Source organism: Caretta caretta, chromosome 11 (assembly GCF_965140235.1).
Source record: "Caretta caretta isolate rCarCar2 chromosome 11, rCarCar1.hap1, whole genome shotgun sequence".
Classification (NCBI taxonomy): Eukaryota; Metazoa; Chordata; order Testudines; family Cheloniidae; genus Caretta; species Caretta caretta.
Window position 1 is genome coordinate 46,977,326 of NC_134216.1, and position 14,958 is coordinate 46,992,283.

The following is a 14,958-nucleotide window of genomic DNA, read 5'->3' on the forward strand; positions in this document are numbered from 1 at the left end:
GGAAGGTTATCTGAGGCAGTGGTGGTAACCCAATGGGACTACTCATCGTGAGCAAGAGCTGAAGAATCAGTCCCTATAAGCTAAATTATGGCATTTAACCACAGTCCTGTGTTGGGGGTTGTGTGCAGCCGCACCATGAGATATCCTAAGTCTCTGAAGCAGAATGCCTCCGACACAAGATGGGTACGAATTACAATTTTTTTTGTAAAAAATTTTTAAATGATTTTTAAAATTCATGATTTTTTTTATTTAAATCTTTTTTTAATTTGCGGGTTGCTGATTTTATCCTTTCTTTCCATTTTATAGTCAAAAGTTGCAAAAGTGGCTGTTTTGTACTTGTTTCTTGAATTACTTTCCTAATTGTTAGTAGAATTTCAAATTTTCCATAGAGATTTTTTCTTCTTCAAGGAAGTTTTGTAGATAAAATACTCATCAATGCTGGAAAAGACATGTCCAGGGCCCCACTAGCATCTTAACTGTGAGAACAAAAAAACTCAAACACAAAATTGATAAGTAAATAGCCAGTGCTGCATTTGCAACCATCTTCTTCCAATGAGCTGAGTATCCACATGCCAAGAAAGCAGAAATGTTTCAACTCGGCTACTCCTCCTTTAGCCTTTGCAGGTTGAATTCTTGGAGACTTGTGCTCCTAAGGAACTTCAGTGATTTTGACAATTCCACCTGTAGGTGCTAAAATATGTGTTTAAAGATGTACTTTAGGCTCCTATTTTGAAAATACTGGCCTGTGTGTATAAAAGAGCTCAGAATAACTTTGCTAATGTACCAGAAATCAGAACAGCTTTTCATTAATACCACTGAATTTTGTTTTAAAGTGACAAATTTTATGCTACTACATGCTAATAAAAACATTATTTTAACCCCGGGTGCTGCAAATATTTATACACATGCTTAAGATTAAACATTTGACTCGTCTCACTGAAGTCAGTGGGACTATGCGTGTGAGTCAAGTTACCTACCTGCTTAACATTTGCAGAATCAAGGCCTTTGTTTTCAATTTATAAATTAAAAAAAAAAATACCCTGGTCGTAGTGTCATTTTGCAAACCAACATTTATAACTGAGTTCATTATAAACTGTGCCCTAAAGTTTCAAAATTACAAATTAATTCTACAAACCCTGATTTAAATTAAAAAAATAAATAAATCAGGAGCTTTAAATCAACCCACCCTGGTTCTAAACCTTCTTGCTTGCACTGGAGGGAGGGTTATTAAGAGATGTAGCCTACTCCTCTGCCACAGGGCCTACACATACGAGTGAAGTCCTGGTGTTCCCATTCCTCCCACTCTGCCCCCTATTTTGCAAGCTGTGCTGCAAGTGGAATACCTCACCTGTAACCTGTGTCCTCCCCTCAGCACGGGAACTGTGTTCTGGGTGGCACTCGCATAGGATGCACAAAGAGAGAGAGCACACACCTCCATCTCTCACTGTGTGGTCATATACACGGTGGGGGACACAACTCAAGTATTTTTTAGCCACAACAACTGAAACCAGCAAAAGAATTTCCATGCTTTTGATTTATAACCCAGCTTCCCAGCAAATGACAATAGCTCTTCGTTCTTTCCTCTGGATGCTTCACCCTTTCATCCTAATACACTAAATCAAATGACACACGTGTATGCCTTTCTAGTCCCCTGTCCAGCATTATCATAAAGAGCATCTTAAGCTCCCTTTTCATCAGTATAATGCTGTTATTAAAAATCTTGTGTAACCTCTGTTGTGGTATCAGGCAATTCAGTAAATAGCTGCAACCATTTGTAAGTAGCTAAAAAGGCTTTGTGTGCCTGATAATGGATGTCAAAGTCCTTCTTCAGGATTTTTTAAAACCTGTTTCCACTGCAAGGCTATCAGTCAGCATAGAAATGACATGTAAACATTTACCTTTCAAAGCTGATTACGTGAGGCCCACGGGGTGATTTGTGTGCAGGGTTCTCACTTTAGAGCTACCCTGTCAGTTACATGATTAAAAAAGAGAATTAAACATACCATCCGGACATACAGAAAAAGCACAAGGAGTCAGAAAGCTCCTCTCTCTCCATTTCCTTCATCTGGAGCACAGTGCATGGCTTCAGGTCAGCACATACTGGAGAGATTGTTTCCCACCAGATCCTTCTAATACACATGCTGTAACATCACGATTAAATGCTGAAGGACTTACTCAGGGGTGGGCCTGGCTCTTATTCATGTTAGTAATACTTACTGTGCAAGCAGTGCCACTGAAATCACTGGGGCTACTCACAGAGTAACATGAGTTAGGACTGAAGATTTGGATCTTTTGTTTTTATTAAGGCTTACCCATCAGAATGCCCACTGACAGAGCTTAGTAAAGCCTGACTGAGAACGTCAGGATCTGGCTCTTGGATCTCAGTGAACACACTTGCTAATTAATCAGCTCTAATACCAATATTACGGAATAGACCAGAGGGAGGGTGCTTATGCAGGGGCCTAGTCCATCCTACAAAGGGTGAATCCTCCCCTACGACCAGGTAAGCTGGTTTTAGGGCAACATTGTCCTAACACACCAGCGAATCTCCTGCAATGTTTTGTTGTTGTTGTTGGTTTTGTTTTTTTACAACAGACATGAAATACAAAGCATTGGCAGAAATATTTTCCATTCTTTTCCAAAATGACACTGCCTACACGACCACGAGTGAGGCAGACTTGGAGAGGACAGGCTGAGAAAAAGTGATTTACATTTTGAAAGACTCACAAACTGTTAAAGTTATCTTTTCCCCCTGAAAAAATGCTAAGGGGCAAAATTGGCCCTCAGATGCATTCCACTGAAGTCACCTGGAGGACTATCGACAATCTACATTATGAAGGCAATTTAGTGAAGCAGTAAAAGCTAGCTATTATGAATTTATTCTCTGCATATGGTATAATAACTGATTTCTCCAAAAGGATCAAGGGCTTGCATTACTGTACAGGAGTTTCTTGAGTAAATATTGTCAAGGAATTTTGCTGGCAAACCACATACAAAGCCCAGCAGAATGAACGAGAAGTATACTTTTTCATTGATTCATAGATTCCAAGGCCAGAAGGAATCATTGTGATCATCTAGTCTAACCTCCTATATAATACAGCCCATAGAACTTCCCCAAAATCATTTATTTTGGAAATATATTCAATCTTGATTTCAAAATTGCCAGGGACAGAGAATCCACCATGACCCTTGGTATATTGCAAATCCAATGATTATAGTTAAATTCGTTTCTTCCTTTTTCCAGGGTGTTCTGGGGGAAGGGAAGCAGAGCCAAGGCTCTACCCACTCTCTGCCCATCTCTGTACTCTCACTTAGAGTGGAAGAAATGGACATACAGACCCTGCTCTCCTCACTTGCACCACCGCCCATGTTGTGGAGGGTGCAAGGGGATAAGTGAAGTTGGCCAAAAACACCTTTACACACCTCTGTGGCCCCCTGAGGTGAGTCAGAGTTTAGCTCTTTGAAAATTTCCCCTCCAGAATCTGATACTTTAATGGCTCATCTTAGACAGGGCTCAATCCTGCTCCGTGATGAGGGCTGATATTGTCTTAAAAATCATGAGATTTTTAAAATGATCGTTTGGGGTTCCTTTTCTCTTACTTCTGGTTTTTTCTGAGCCTATAGTGTTCTCTGGGGTTCACATTTTCAAGCTTTTCTCTGCAATCCTGAAGGCTAGAAATTTACTTTTGTTTTTTAAGCTTGCATCCTGGGCTGCGTGAAAGACACCAAATATCACAAGAAATGGCAGTACTGCTGCATTGATTTCAGTGGGACTACTCACAAAATAAACTACTCCTCAATCTAAGGATGGCAGAATCTGGCTCCTACCTTTTAATATGTATTTTCAAATCCAGCTCTGGAAGCACTCAGATCTCCTAAGAATGTAATTGTAAGTTATAGACAGATATAAAACATTACAGATACTGAAAATCACAGCACCTTTGCCTCTCCAAAGGATTCAAAAAAGGAAATGGATCCCCAAAGAGAATTTCTTTTAAAAGGTATTCTTCTAAAAACAAAGGTGCTATTATTGATTCTATATTATGACATGTTAAACAAGACCTCGTCCTCAAAATGTAATTTCTGAAATGAAGTACAATGGAAAGTAGTTTTTATATGTGCACAAACTCTACAAAAGCCCTTCTAAATCAAATATTACCACATACCCAGCTGTGTATGTAAATAGTTCTTGGGCGGTTGAAACAAACTGGTTTCATTTTTTGCCACACAATGTGGCATGAGGTTATTTCCTCAGAACCACATATCCAGTTACTGGTTTTACAGTATACAGAAAGCTGACCACGATGCGATGACTAAAATGGAGTAAAATTAAGTTCCGCTCCTTCCTAATATGAACCAATGGGAAATGAATTAATTCCCAATGGATGTTGAGGCTAATTTCGCAAGGCTCAAATGCTGTGCCCTCCTATTCCTCAGGGCCACAAAGGCCCATAGTGAAACTGATGCAGTTTTGCTGCCTGAGATGTGATGACCTGAGAATAGGATTTCAGGCCCTTGCATCTCAGCACACATGGATCCCCTGATCAGTGCTCTTATATAAGAGGAGCATGCTGGATTTTGTAGCAGCCGCACAGTAACTTTGCTGCTGCCTTGCAGAGTAAGTGGGACAACTGCATTTTATCCAGTCAGGCTTGGTGAGGAGGTAAAGGAGATTTGCTCTTAATGAAGGACTTGGAGGCCAGGTGACAGCTGAACACAAGTGGGCAGGAAGTATGAAGCTCCCTAAAAGCCTGAAACTCCTGGAGGTGGGTAATGTTGGCCAGGGATACAGAGAGTGATAGCCTTATTTTTAAAGAGGGGGAGAAGGAAGGAACAGAAACTGAACAGATGGCAGAGGGCCTTGATATGCTGCCAATACCTGTCCCCCCACACTGCAGAATGCTGAGGAAGAGTGTATGTGCCCTCAGGATGTTTTACAGTTTGGACCATTGAGTATTGAGCTAGCCTGATGCCAATACAGGACTCTTGCTAGCATTGAGGATTGCACAAGTGGGGCTCAGCAACAGACAGAGGTGAAATGCAACAGAGGTGAAGTGCGCCGTACCAGGGTGGATCGGCTTCCCCAGGCGCAATTTAAAGGGCCTGCGGCTCCCAGCAGCAGCTGGAGCCCCAGGCACTTTAAATTGCTGCCAGAGCCCCGCTGTCGGAGCCCTGGGGTAGCAGCGGCGGGGCTCGGGTGGCGATTTAAAGGGCCTGGGGCGGTAGCGGCGGCCGAGCCCTGGGCCCTTTAAATTGTCCCGGAGCCCGCTGCCGCTTCCCCAGGGCTCCGGCAGGCTCTGGGGACGATTTAAATGGCCCAGGGCTCCGGCCACCACTACCGCCTCGGGCCCTTTAAACCGTTGCCAGAGCCCCCGGCTGCTGCTGTTACCCTGGGGAGGGGGAAGGAGGCACTTGCCAGTACAAGGTAGGCCAGGTCTGGCTCTGACCCCCCCCAGCCCTGCCCCTTCTGCCCGAGGCCCCGCCCCTTCAGGGGGCCAGAGCTGGCCCCAGCCCAGCCCCATACCGGTAAGTCCCAAGACTTACTTTCACCCTGGCAACAGATGATAAATTCACTTACGTTCCCCTGCCCCCAATCCCTTTCTTTACACAAACTCTGTTTTCTTGTCTGTTAGGACCAGGATAGGAGTCATCACCATGGCAGCTATGATTTTGACAGTTCTAGGAACAAATATCAAAGGCTGGCTGAATTCAGGAGCATTTCTTGCCTTACCTCTCTGTAAACGGGGAAGGAACTTACAATGCAATACTGAATGTGACTCTTTGAATGGTATCTGCTCAGACATACTGCAGCTGAAACCCCCACCAAAAGATATGCTTGGTATCCATCCTCCACTGGTTACCAACTCCAAGGATGTGATACTCTCATTGCACGCTTCAAGGAATTCCAGTGGGAGGTACTTCTGTCCTGTGATGGCACGATTCATCCGCCAAGACACAAGTAGCAGCAACAGAAATTTTTTAATGGATTTCTAAATAGGGACTAAAAGTTTTAAGTGGCTGGCGTCCAGATCTTTATATTTTCATTTCACAGGATAAGCAGCGCTGTGCTTTGGGGAAGAGGGCAAGCTGAGTGCCTTGACAGCGAGAGAGATGGGGTAACTTGGAAGAAATGGTTCTATGAAGCGTTATTTTAAAAGCGGTTTCTAAGAAGTAGAATCCACCTGTCATAAATATAAAGGGAAGGGTAAACCCCTTTGAAATCCCTCCTGGCCAGGGGAAAGCTCCTCTCACCTGTAAAGGGTTAAGAAGCTAAAGGTAACCTCGCTGGCACCTGACCAAAATGACCAATGAGGAGACAAGATACTTTCAAAAGCTGGGAGGAGGGAGAGAAACAAAGGGTCTCTGTCTGTCTATATGCTGGTTTCTGCCGGGGATAGACCAGGAATGGAGTCTTAGAACTTTTAGTAAGTAATCTAGCTAGGTACGTGTTAGATTATGATTTCTTTAAATGGCTGAGAAAAGAATTGTGCTGAATAGAATAACTATTTCTGTCTGTGTATCTTTTTTGTAACTTAAGGTTTTGCCTAGAGGGGTTCTCTGTGTTTTGAATCTAATTACCCTGGAAGGTATCTACCATCCTGATTTTACAGGGCGGATTTCTTTATTTCTATTTACTTCTATTTCTATTAAAAGTCTTCTTGTAAGAAAACTGAATGCTTTTTCATTGTTCTCAGATCCAAGGGTTTGGGTCTGTGGTCACCTATGCAAATTGGTGAGGCTTTTTATCTAACATTTCCCTGGAAAGGGGGGGGGGGGAGGTGCAAGTGTTGGGAGGATTGTTCATTGTTCTTAAGATCCAAGGGTCTGGGTCTGTAGTCACCTAGGCAAATTGGTGAGGCTTTTTACCAAACCTTGTCCAGGAAGTGGGGTGCAAGGTTTTGGGAAGTATTTTGAGGGGAAAGACGTGTCCAAACAGCTGTTCCCCAGTAACCAGTATTTGTTTGGTGGTGGTAGCGGCCAATCCAAGGACAAAGGGTGGAATATTTTGTACCTTGGGGAAGTTTTGACCTAAACTGGTAAAAATAAGCTTAGGAGGTTTTTCATGCAGGTCCCCACATCTGTACCCTAGAGTTCAGAGTGGGGAAGAAACCTTGACAGCACCTATCAAGTCAACTTTGAGCACATCTCATTTACTTTTTTCCTCTGATTTTGGAAACAATAGTATCAAAAAAAATCCTGTAAACTGAAGTCCTGTTCACACTATTAAATGTCACCTCCACTGTGCCCATCACACTGATGCCAGGGGCCCCCTAATAGCGGTGGGACTCCTGGCACTAGGGCATGCCATAGGGACATATTCTCCCTAAAAACAAAGGAACTAATTGACCTCCAGACTCCAAACAACTTTTCTCAAGGTTGTCAGTGAATTGCAGCATGGCTACTTCAAATTACTACCACACTAGGGAGAATGAGAGTGAACTTTGGGTGCTTTATCCCACCCAGGTTGGTGGTGGTAAAGCAAAGCCGTCATCCCATGGCAGCATGGAGAGCGGGAACACAGTATTCGTGTACCTATATTTAAGTCAAATCTCTCTGTTTTAACATTACAGCTTTGGCTCCTTCAACTTAACAAGAACAGTTTAATAAAGTTCATGCCACTGGTTGAGTCTGAGCACAATTGCACATGTTTCTTATTAAAAAAATTCCCCATACATTCAAATTTCCTGAGACCATCCCAAATTGTATTGAATACTATAAAGAAGATCTTGATCAAAGGCATCTACTTTCTGCTTTTTTCAGGGTTTTACATAGCTGCAAGTACAGCTTTGCTAGCAGAATAGCTCTAATGCTGGGCCCCTGTGAATATCTGAATGCCCTCATCTCTTGTTAAAGCCAATGGGATTCAAAGGCACTGAGCACCGTGCAGAAAGTATCAGTACCTTACACAATTAGGTAATTTGTCAGGACTACATGTTACCTTTCTGCAGATCCCAGAGAACACGGACGCTCCAGAATGCTGTTAAATGATGCTTTGAACACTTCTAAGAAGAAAGGATGGCCTTGTGGTCAAGGCACTGGACTGAAATGATGGGTCTGTGCTTGGCTCTGCTCAAGAGTTCCTATATGACCATGAGCATATCATTTAATCTCTCTGTGCCTCAATTTCCCATCTCTAAAATGTAGATAATCCCACTTCCTTACTACAAGTGGTGTTCTAGGAACACATTCATTAATGATTGTGTGGTGCTCAGATAATATGGTACTAAGGTCATACAATCACAAGGGAGTACAAGTATCAGGGTGTGAGGTCTTAAATAACATTTTCCTACAAGGCATTTGATCTTTCTCTCTCTCTTTCCGACCCTATACTAGAGAATGTAGTCAGGTTGGTACCAGGGCATATTTTACTGTACCTTGGATTAAAAATATTTCTCTTATTTTACAACTGATGTATGTTCCGAGGCCTGGGTTTTTCAAGGCATTTAGGCATGACTGTGCTGAGTGCCACAACCCCTTACTGATTTAGGAGCCTAAATCTCATTTTCAAAAGGCAGCTAGGCACTTAGGAGACTGTCCCATTAAATGTCAATGGGATTTAGGAATTTAGGAGCCAAAATCCCATTGACAGCAAAGGATTTAGTCTTCTAAGTGCCTAAATCACTTTTGAAATGAGATTTAGGCTCCTAAATAAGTTAGGGGTTGTGACACTGAGCACAGCCTAAATGCCTTGAAAAACCTGGGCCTCTGGAACTAATGGTAAATTCAATTTAATAAAAACAAAACAACAGGGTAAACCATGATCTTTTCATACTGTGCTGTAGAGATGCCCCTTGAAATATCTGAGTTTCGTGCCTGATTCTACCTCTGAGATCTGCAGGCAGACTGTACCCATCCCACACAGGGGTGTTCAGCCACCTCTACACCAGCATGCCCTCAGTCCCCTAAACTGCTCTCCATAGCCCAGGAAGCCGCATGGGGGAAAGGAATGGGCAGGGGAGGATTAGGTCGGCAAGAGGTGTAGTACATCAACTCCCTTGCACTCAATCCTCAAGGACTTGTAATGCAGTGAGGATTTTGTAGCCTTCCCTCCATAGTGGGGATCCTTTTTTAAGGGGAGCCATGGGAGCAGCCACAGCCAGGACACTCCCTGGCAGCATGGTTCCAGTGGAATCATGCTACCAAGGACCAAGACCAGGACCAGAGATTCTGCGGTTCTGTGATTAGAAGGGCCTAATCTACCACTGATCCCTCACAGGCTAGTGAGTGAGGGGGACAAATACACTCTAACTCCTACGGACTAACAAGGGAGAAATATCTGTGAGGTCCCCCTGCAAAGATTTCCCTACTCTTTAGCTCCCGTTTGTGGGTTTCCTCCCACAAAAGGGCAATCAGGCTTTCAGGGATCTATATTTTGGGGGCGGGAAGAGATTAAATGAAGGTCACTGACATTATGGGAAACTGAGAGAATCTTGTTCACAAGTGAACAAATAGGACAACATATTTATTTGCTCTGACCTTTCCCGAAATCCTGCTGACCCTCAGCACTGCATGTGCACTTTCATAAAACAAAAACAAGTGCAAGCTCAAAAGGGAAGGAAATGGCAAGGCTTATGTTTTCCCTACTTCTGCAATCACTTTTTAACATGCAGTACAATTGCCACGATGGCATGTGCTCATGCAGATAAGAAAGAAAACTGTTGTAAAACATGTACCTATACAGTCCTGAAATGTTGCATAAGTTACCCACAGACCACAAATAACATCTCCTCCACCACTCGATGAAGAAAAGAGGCTTTTGAGTACGTTATCTCTCCATGCTCCAGACTAGCTTTTCCTCCTCTAACGTCTGACACATACCTTCAAACACATGTTGGGTCTTCAATGAAGGGAGGACTCATTTAATCATTTCAGCTTGTCTACATTCAGACTGGCACTAAACAGGTTAGTCTGAGACAGTTAAGCTTTAATCAATTATTAAACCTGCTGAAAGGTTGTTTGTTTTAACTGGCTATTAGATCATTTCCAGGCTGTTTGGGGGCATTTGTGTGTGAGAGACAGTGTTCAACTGACATTCTAGGGCTTTAACCAGTTTAATTTCTGTTATGTAACCTTGAAGTCTCCTTATTGGGGAATTACCACAGTAATGCAGAAAGTCTCAAATAATGATGCTGGCATAAACTCAATTTAACAACAGAAAAACTTCTATTTATTGTTGGAAGAGGTTGCGGCATAGAGCTGGTCAGAAAATGGCTTTTCTTCTGCAAAAAATTTAGAGACTTTTTGTTGAAAAAAACCCCAACATTTCCAGTTCTGAGACAAAAGATTGAGTTTTGGGTGAGTTTAGACAAAAGCTCAACATTTTCTGTGCAAAGCAGATACTTGTTGTAAAAATCTCTGTCAAAGAACAGTTTCAAGGGAAAATTTTTGACTGAAGGAATGTTGCTTCAGCTGCTGGTATAAACGGTTTCCCTCTCCCCGAGACACGAAACACACACCTCAACTTCCTCACAGTGTTACTTCCTCAGCGAAGGGTCCTTCACTCTTTAGGGGCTGTCTGGGATGTTCCAAGAAACACACTCATCCAAATAACACAGTAGCTCTTACATTTCTCTCGTGTAGATCAGGTTTCGGAACCCTGCCCACCTAGCGTTCAGAGCCCGAGCTGCAAATCTACACTGCTGTTTTTAGTGCCATAGAACACACCTGAGTCTGTCGACCCTGTCTCTGAGACACATGGCCGCAGGTTTGAAAACACAATGGAGACATATCCTGTGTTGCATTTTGAAGGAAATGTTATAGCCTCCATAGCCCCTTTCATTTGTTTGTGTCTTTTATATTATAAACCAGTTATTGTCTCTCTCTCTTTTTGCACAGTTCCCAGCAAAGTGGGACCCTAATCCTTATTAGGTACTAACATAACATAAATGTTGAATAATAATAAATAAACAATAATAATAATTAATTACATCTTTGCTTCTTTCAGCATTTTGGGGTTTTATGGCTTGCCCTTCTTTCACTTTGATGCTTATCGATGCACCCTTAGATTTATCTTCTCCCACAAAAATAATCCCATTCACAAGGGAACGTGAAGTGGTCGTTTTATCCCGAATGTTGTTTTTCATCATCTTGAGTCACCGTCCTGATTTACAGCATATTTTTAGGTTTGTCAGCCACTGCAAGTACAATGACCACCTTCAGGCTTGTAATGCAGCCCTAGTGGCAGTGAGCGTGTGAATGTCAAAGGGATTATTCATCAATAGAGGAGTTAACATTTCACTCGAGCTCTAGTTGGAACAGTCTCAGCGGCTGTGCTTGTTTGTTAGACTCAGTAATATTCTCAGCATCTAGTGAAGGGGGTCTCAGAACGCATTTTTTGGTGGCCTCAGAATGCGGTCATCAACTCTTGCTGGTGGCCGCACTGACACTTTTTCCTAAAATATTTAATTAACTTTAGGAAAAACAAATGAATATGCATGTATACCAGGGGTCTTGAACCTTTTTACAAACAAGAGCACTTTTTGAATTTAAGTGCAACCCTGAATCTACCCCGCCCCTTCCCCGAGGCCTCACCCAGCTCACTCCATCCCCCGCCCCCCGTTGCTCGCTCTCCGCCACCCTCGCTCACTTTCACCGGGCTGGGGCAGGGGGCTGGAGTTCGGGGGGGGGGTGCGGGGTCTGGGCTGGGGCCGAGGGGTTTGGAGTGTGGGAGGGGCTCTGGGCTGAGCCTGGGGCAGGGGGTTGGGGTGCAGGAGGGGGTGAGGGATGCAAGCTCTGGGAGGGAGTTTGGGTGCAGGAGGGGGCTCCAGGCTGGGGCAGTGTTGGGGTGCAGGAGGGGGTGCAGGTTGCAGGCTCTGGGAGTGGGCTCAGGGCTGGGGTAGAGGGTTGGGGTGCAGGATGGAGTTTGGGGTGCTGGTTCCGGGAGGGGCTCAGGGCTAGGGGTTGGGGTGCGGGCTCCCGTTGGGCAGCACTTAACTCGGGCGGCTCCCAATCAGTAGTGCAGCGCGGCTAAGGCAAGCTCCCTACCTGCCCCAACCGCACATGGCTCCTGGGTGGGGCACATGGCTTTGCACACTGCCCTTCCCTGCAGGCACCGCCCCCGCAGCTCCCATTGGCCGCAGTTCCCTATTCCCGGACAATGGGAGCTGCGGGGGGCGGTGCTTGCAGGCAGGAGCAGTGCACAGAGACCCCACCCCTCCCCTGGGGCTGCATGCTGGCCACTTCCCGTAGCGGGGCCAGGGCATGCTGGCCACTTCCTGGAGTGGGGCCAGGGCAGGCAGGGAGCCTGCCTTAGCCTCACTGCATCGCCGGACTTTCACCATCTGGAGATTGCGATCGACTGTCAGAGGCTCCAGGATTGACCAGTTGATCGCGATCTACCAGTTGGTGACCACTGATGTATACACATCCAGATCACTGTAATTTATTTATATAGGTTTATTTTGCAGACACAATAATAAAAATAATGCTGTGAAAAGTGATATTTGCATGTTTGTTAATATCACTTTTCACAGCAAGTCTTGGCAAGTTAAGACCTGGATGGAGTGGTGGGGGGTGAGGCAGCAGAAGCCAGGGGCGATGGATGGGGGCGCCCCACCACCTCATGGTCGAAGGTGTGCGTTGGCACCTGAGGCTGGAGGTTGGCGCCCTGGGCCAGCACACACTGGAGCCCAGGGTCAGCACCCGCAGTTGCGGGGCCAGGGATTGGCAACCAGAGCAGGGGATCAGCACCCGCTGCCACGGAGCCGGGGGTCAGCACCCAGAGCTGGCACCTGCTGCTGTGTGACCAGGGGCAGGGCGGCACCCGGGGTTGGTGCTTGGGGTTTGTGCCTGCTGCCGCACAGTCAGAGTAAGGGTCAGTGTCCAGGGCCAGCACCCACTGCAGCCTGCTGCTGTGTGGCCGGAACTGTAAGGTGACATCCAGGGCAAGCACTTGCTGGAGCCTGCGGTTGGTGCCTGCTGCTGCATGACCAGGGCTGGGAATCTGCACCCAAAACTAAATTCACAGAAGTAATTACTGTGTACGTATATAGCACAGACGGAAAAAGAGAGAATATTTTTTTCCTTTGCAGGACAAGAGCATCTGCATCACAGGATCTATTTGGGAGTAACAAAAAGTAGATTTTCAAAGAAGCAAATATTCTAAAAATAAAACTGCCCTGCACAAACGGAATGGGATCATGTGATGGGAGCAGGGGCAGGAGAGGAACATAGTCATAGTCTGTGCTATTTAACAGATATCTAACATAATCTGAAAACTGACGCAGCAGCTGTGGGGAGGAAGAGCTAGCAGGCGTGGCCAAGGCAAAAGTTCTGCGAGGACTGTAAGTCTAAATAAAAGGGAAAGTAGAATGTGAACAGTGTTGGAGTAAGGAGGCAATCTGCACCTGCTCCTTGCAAAATATCTGGCAGCAAAAGCAGTAACAAAATTAAAAAGAAATGCTGGAAATGTCAGTGTTGATGAAAGCAGGTGAAAAGCAAAGGGAAAGGAACACGCCTTTTGAATGAAGTGATCCCAAATATATTGAGTCCAAAAGGTTGGGGCCAAATTCTGCTTTCTAATCAAATGGCACAATTCTCATTGACTTTATTGTGAGCTGAACATGTCTATAAACAGGGGCGGCAAGGTATACGGGCCTGTGGTGCCCAGGCTACAGGAATTTCAGGGCCCGGCTCCACCAATGTTTGCGTGGAGTATCCCCCAGCTTCTGGCTGCTGCCCCTCGTGCCGCACCTCCCCTGCGCCCCGGAGCATCCCTGCCTGATTGAAAGTGGGCAGCTCTGGCTGCCCTGCCATTCTGTTCTGCTCTCCCTCGCCTGCACCGCCAGCCGCTGCTCCCTAAGGCTAGGCTACAGCACAAGAGCAGTGCCGGCAGCAGGCTGAGGCGGGGGGTTGCTGCTGCACCTGAGGCGGGGAAGTGGCGCACACATGACTGGCATCCCTCCCCTCCGCCGGCACCCACCAGGAGGTGATGCCGAGGGGGCTTCCAGCTGGGAGTCCTCTGGACCTTACTCACCTGAGCAGCTGCTGGGGCTTTGGTGAGCGTCTGACCCTATGATCTGTGCCCCCGTCCACAGCCACTGTGCCACTGTGCCCCCGTCCACAGCCACCACTCCTGCCCCACGGTGGGCAAGGGGCAGCCCCATCCCCCTTGAGACTATGGTGAGGAGCAGCAGGCTGCAGCAGGGGAGGAGGCTACATCCCCTCCCCAGCACCCAGTCATCACAGGGGAGACGAGGGGGCTTCCTGGACTTGAGCAGCTGGGGCTTGGGTGAGTGTTGTGACACCCTGTGCCCTTCCACCAGCCGCAGTCACTGCTCCTGCCCCACGCTGGGCGACAGTCCCATCTCCCAGTGAGGCTACGGTGAGGGGCAGCAGCAGCAGCAGCAGGGGAGGAGGTGCACATGTGATGGCAGCCAGCCTCCATCCGCGGTACCCACCACAGGGGAAGCAAGGGGGCTTCCTGGACCTGAGAGGGGCCCTAGGAGCATGTGCAGTGACAGTGGTGCAAGGTGAGTGTGTTGCTGGGGGGGCCCCTCCACCGGAGCTCGCTGCTGCTGACAGGGAGAGGGTTGGGGGGAGTCCTCCTCTCTGGCCCTAGCCCTGGGCCAGCCTGTCCTCATCCCTGGCCCCACCCAAACGCCCGAGCCTGCACCCCCAGCCAGAGACCTCACCCCACTGCACCCCAACCATCAGCCCCAGCCCTGAACCCCCTCCTGCACTGTGAACCCCTCATCCCGAGCCCCACTCCAGAGCCCTCACCTGAGGGAAAAAACATGCAACTTAAATGTGGCGGTCAGTTTGGGGTATGATTGTGTTTAGCACAACACTTGATTATTTTACACCCTTTAAAGTATATAATTGGTTGTACACAGGTACAACAAAATATAATGTATTGAAGCAGGCGAGTGCTGCTTCTGACTTTTCACTTTTAATTGGCCCTTGTAATCTTGTGGTGCCAGCACATTGTAGCTTCATTTTATCCCAGCAACAAATTCT

General features: G+C 46.3%; 1 long non-coding RNA gene across 2 annotated transcripts in view; it reads left to right on the forward strand.

Annotated features, from left to right (window-relative positions):
* Window positions 1–9,738: 9,738 nt before the first annotated feature.
* Window positions 9,739–14,958, forward strand: part of LOC142068457 (uncharacterized) — a 63,178-nt gene continuing 57,958 nt past the window's right edge. For both annotated transcript variants that reach the window (XR_012664285.1, XR_012664284.1), the window contains exon 1: window positions 9,739–9,903. This is a non-coding gene — a long non-coding RNA (uncharacterized LOC142068457). The remainder of the gene's footprint in view (window positions 9,904–14,958) is intronic.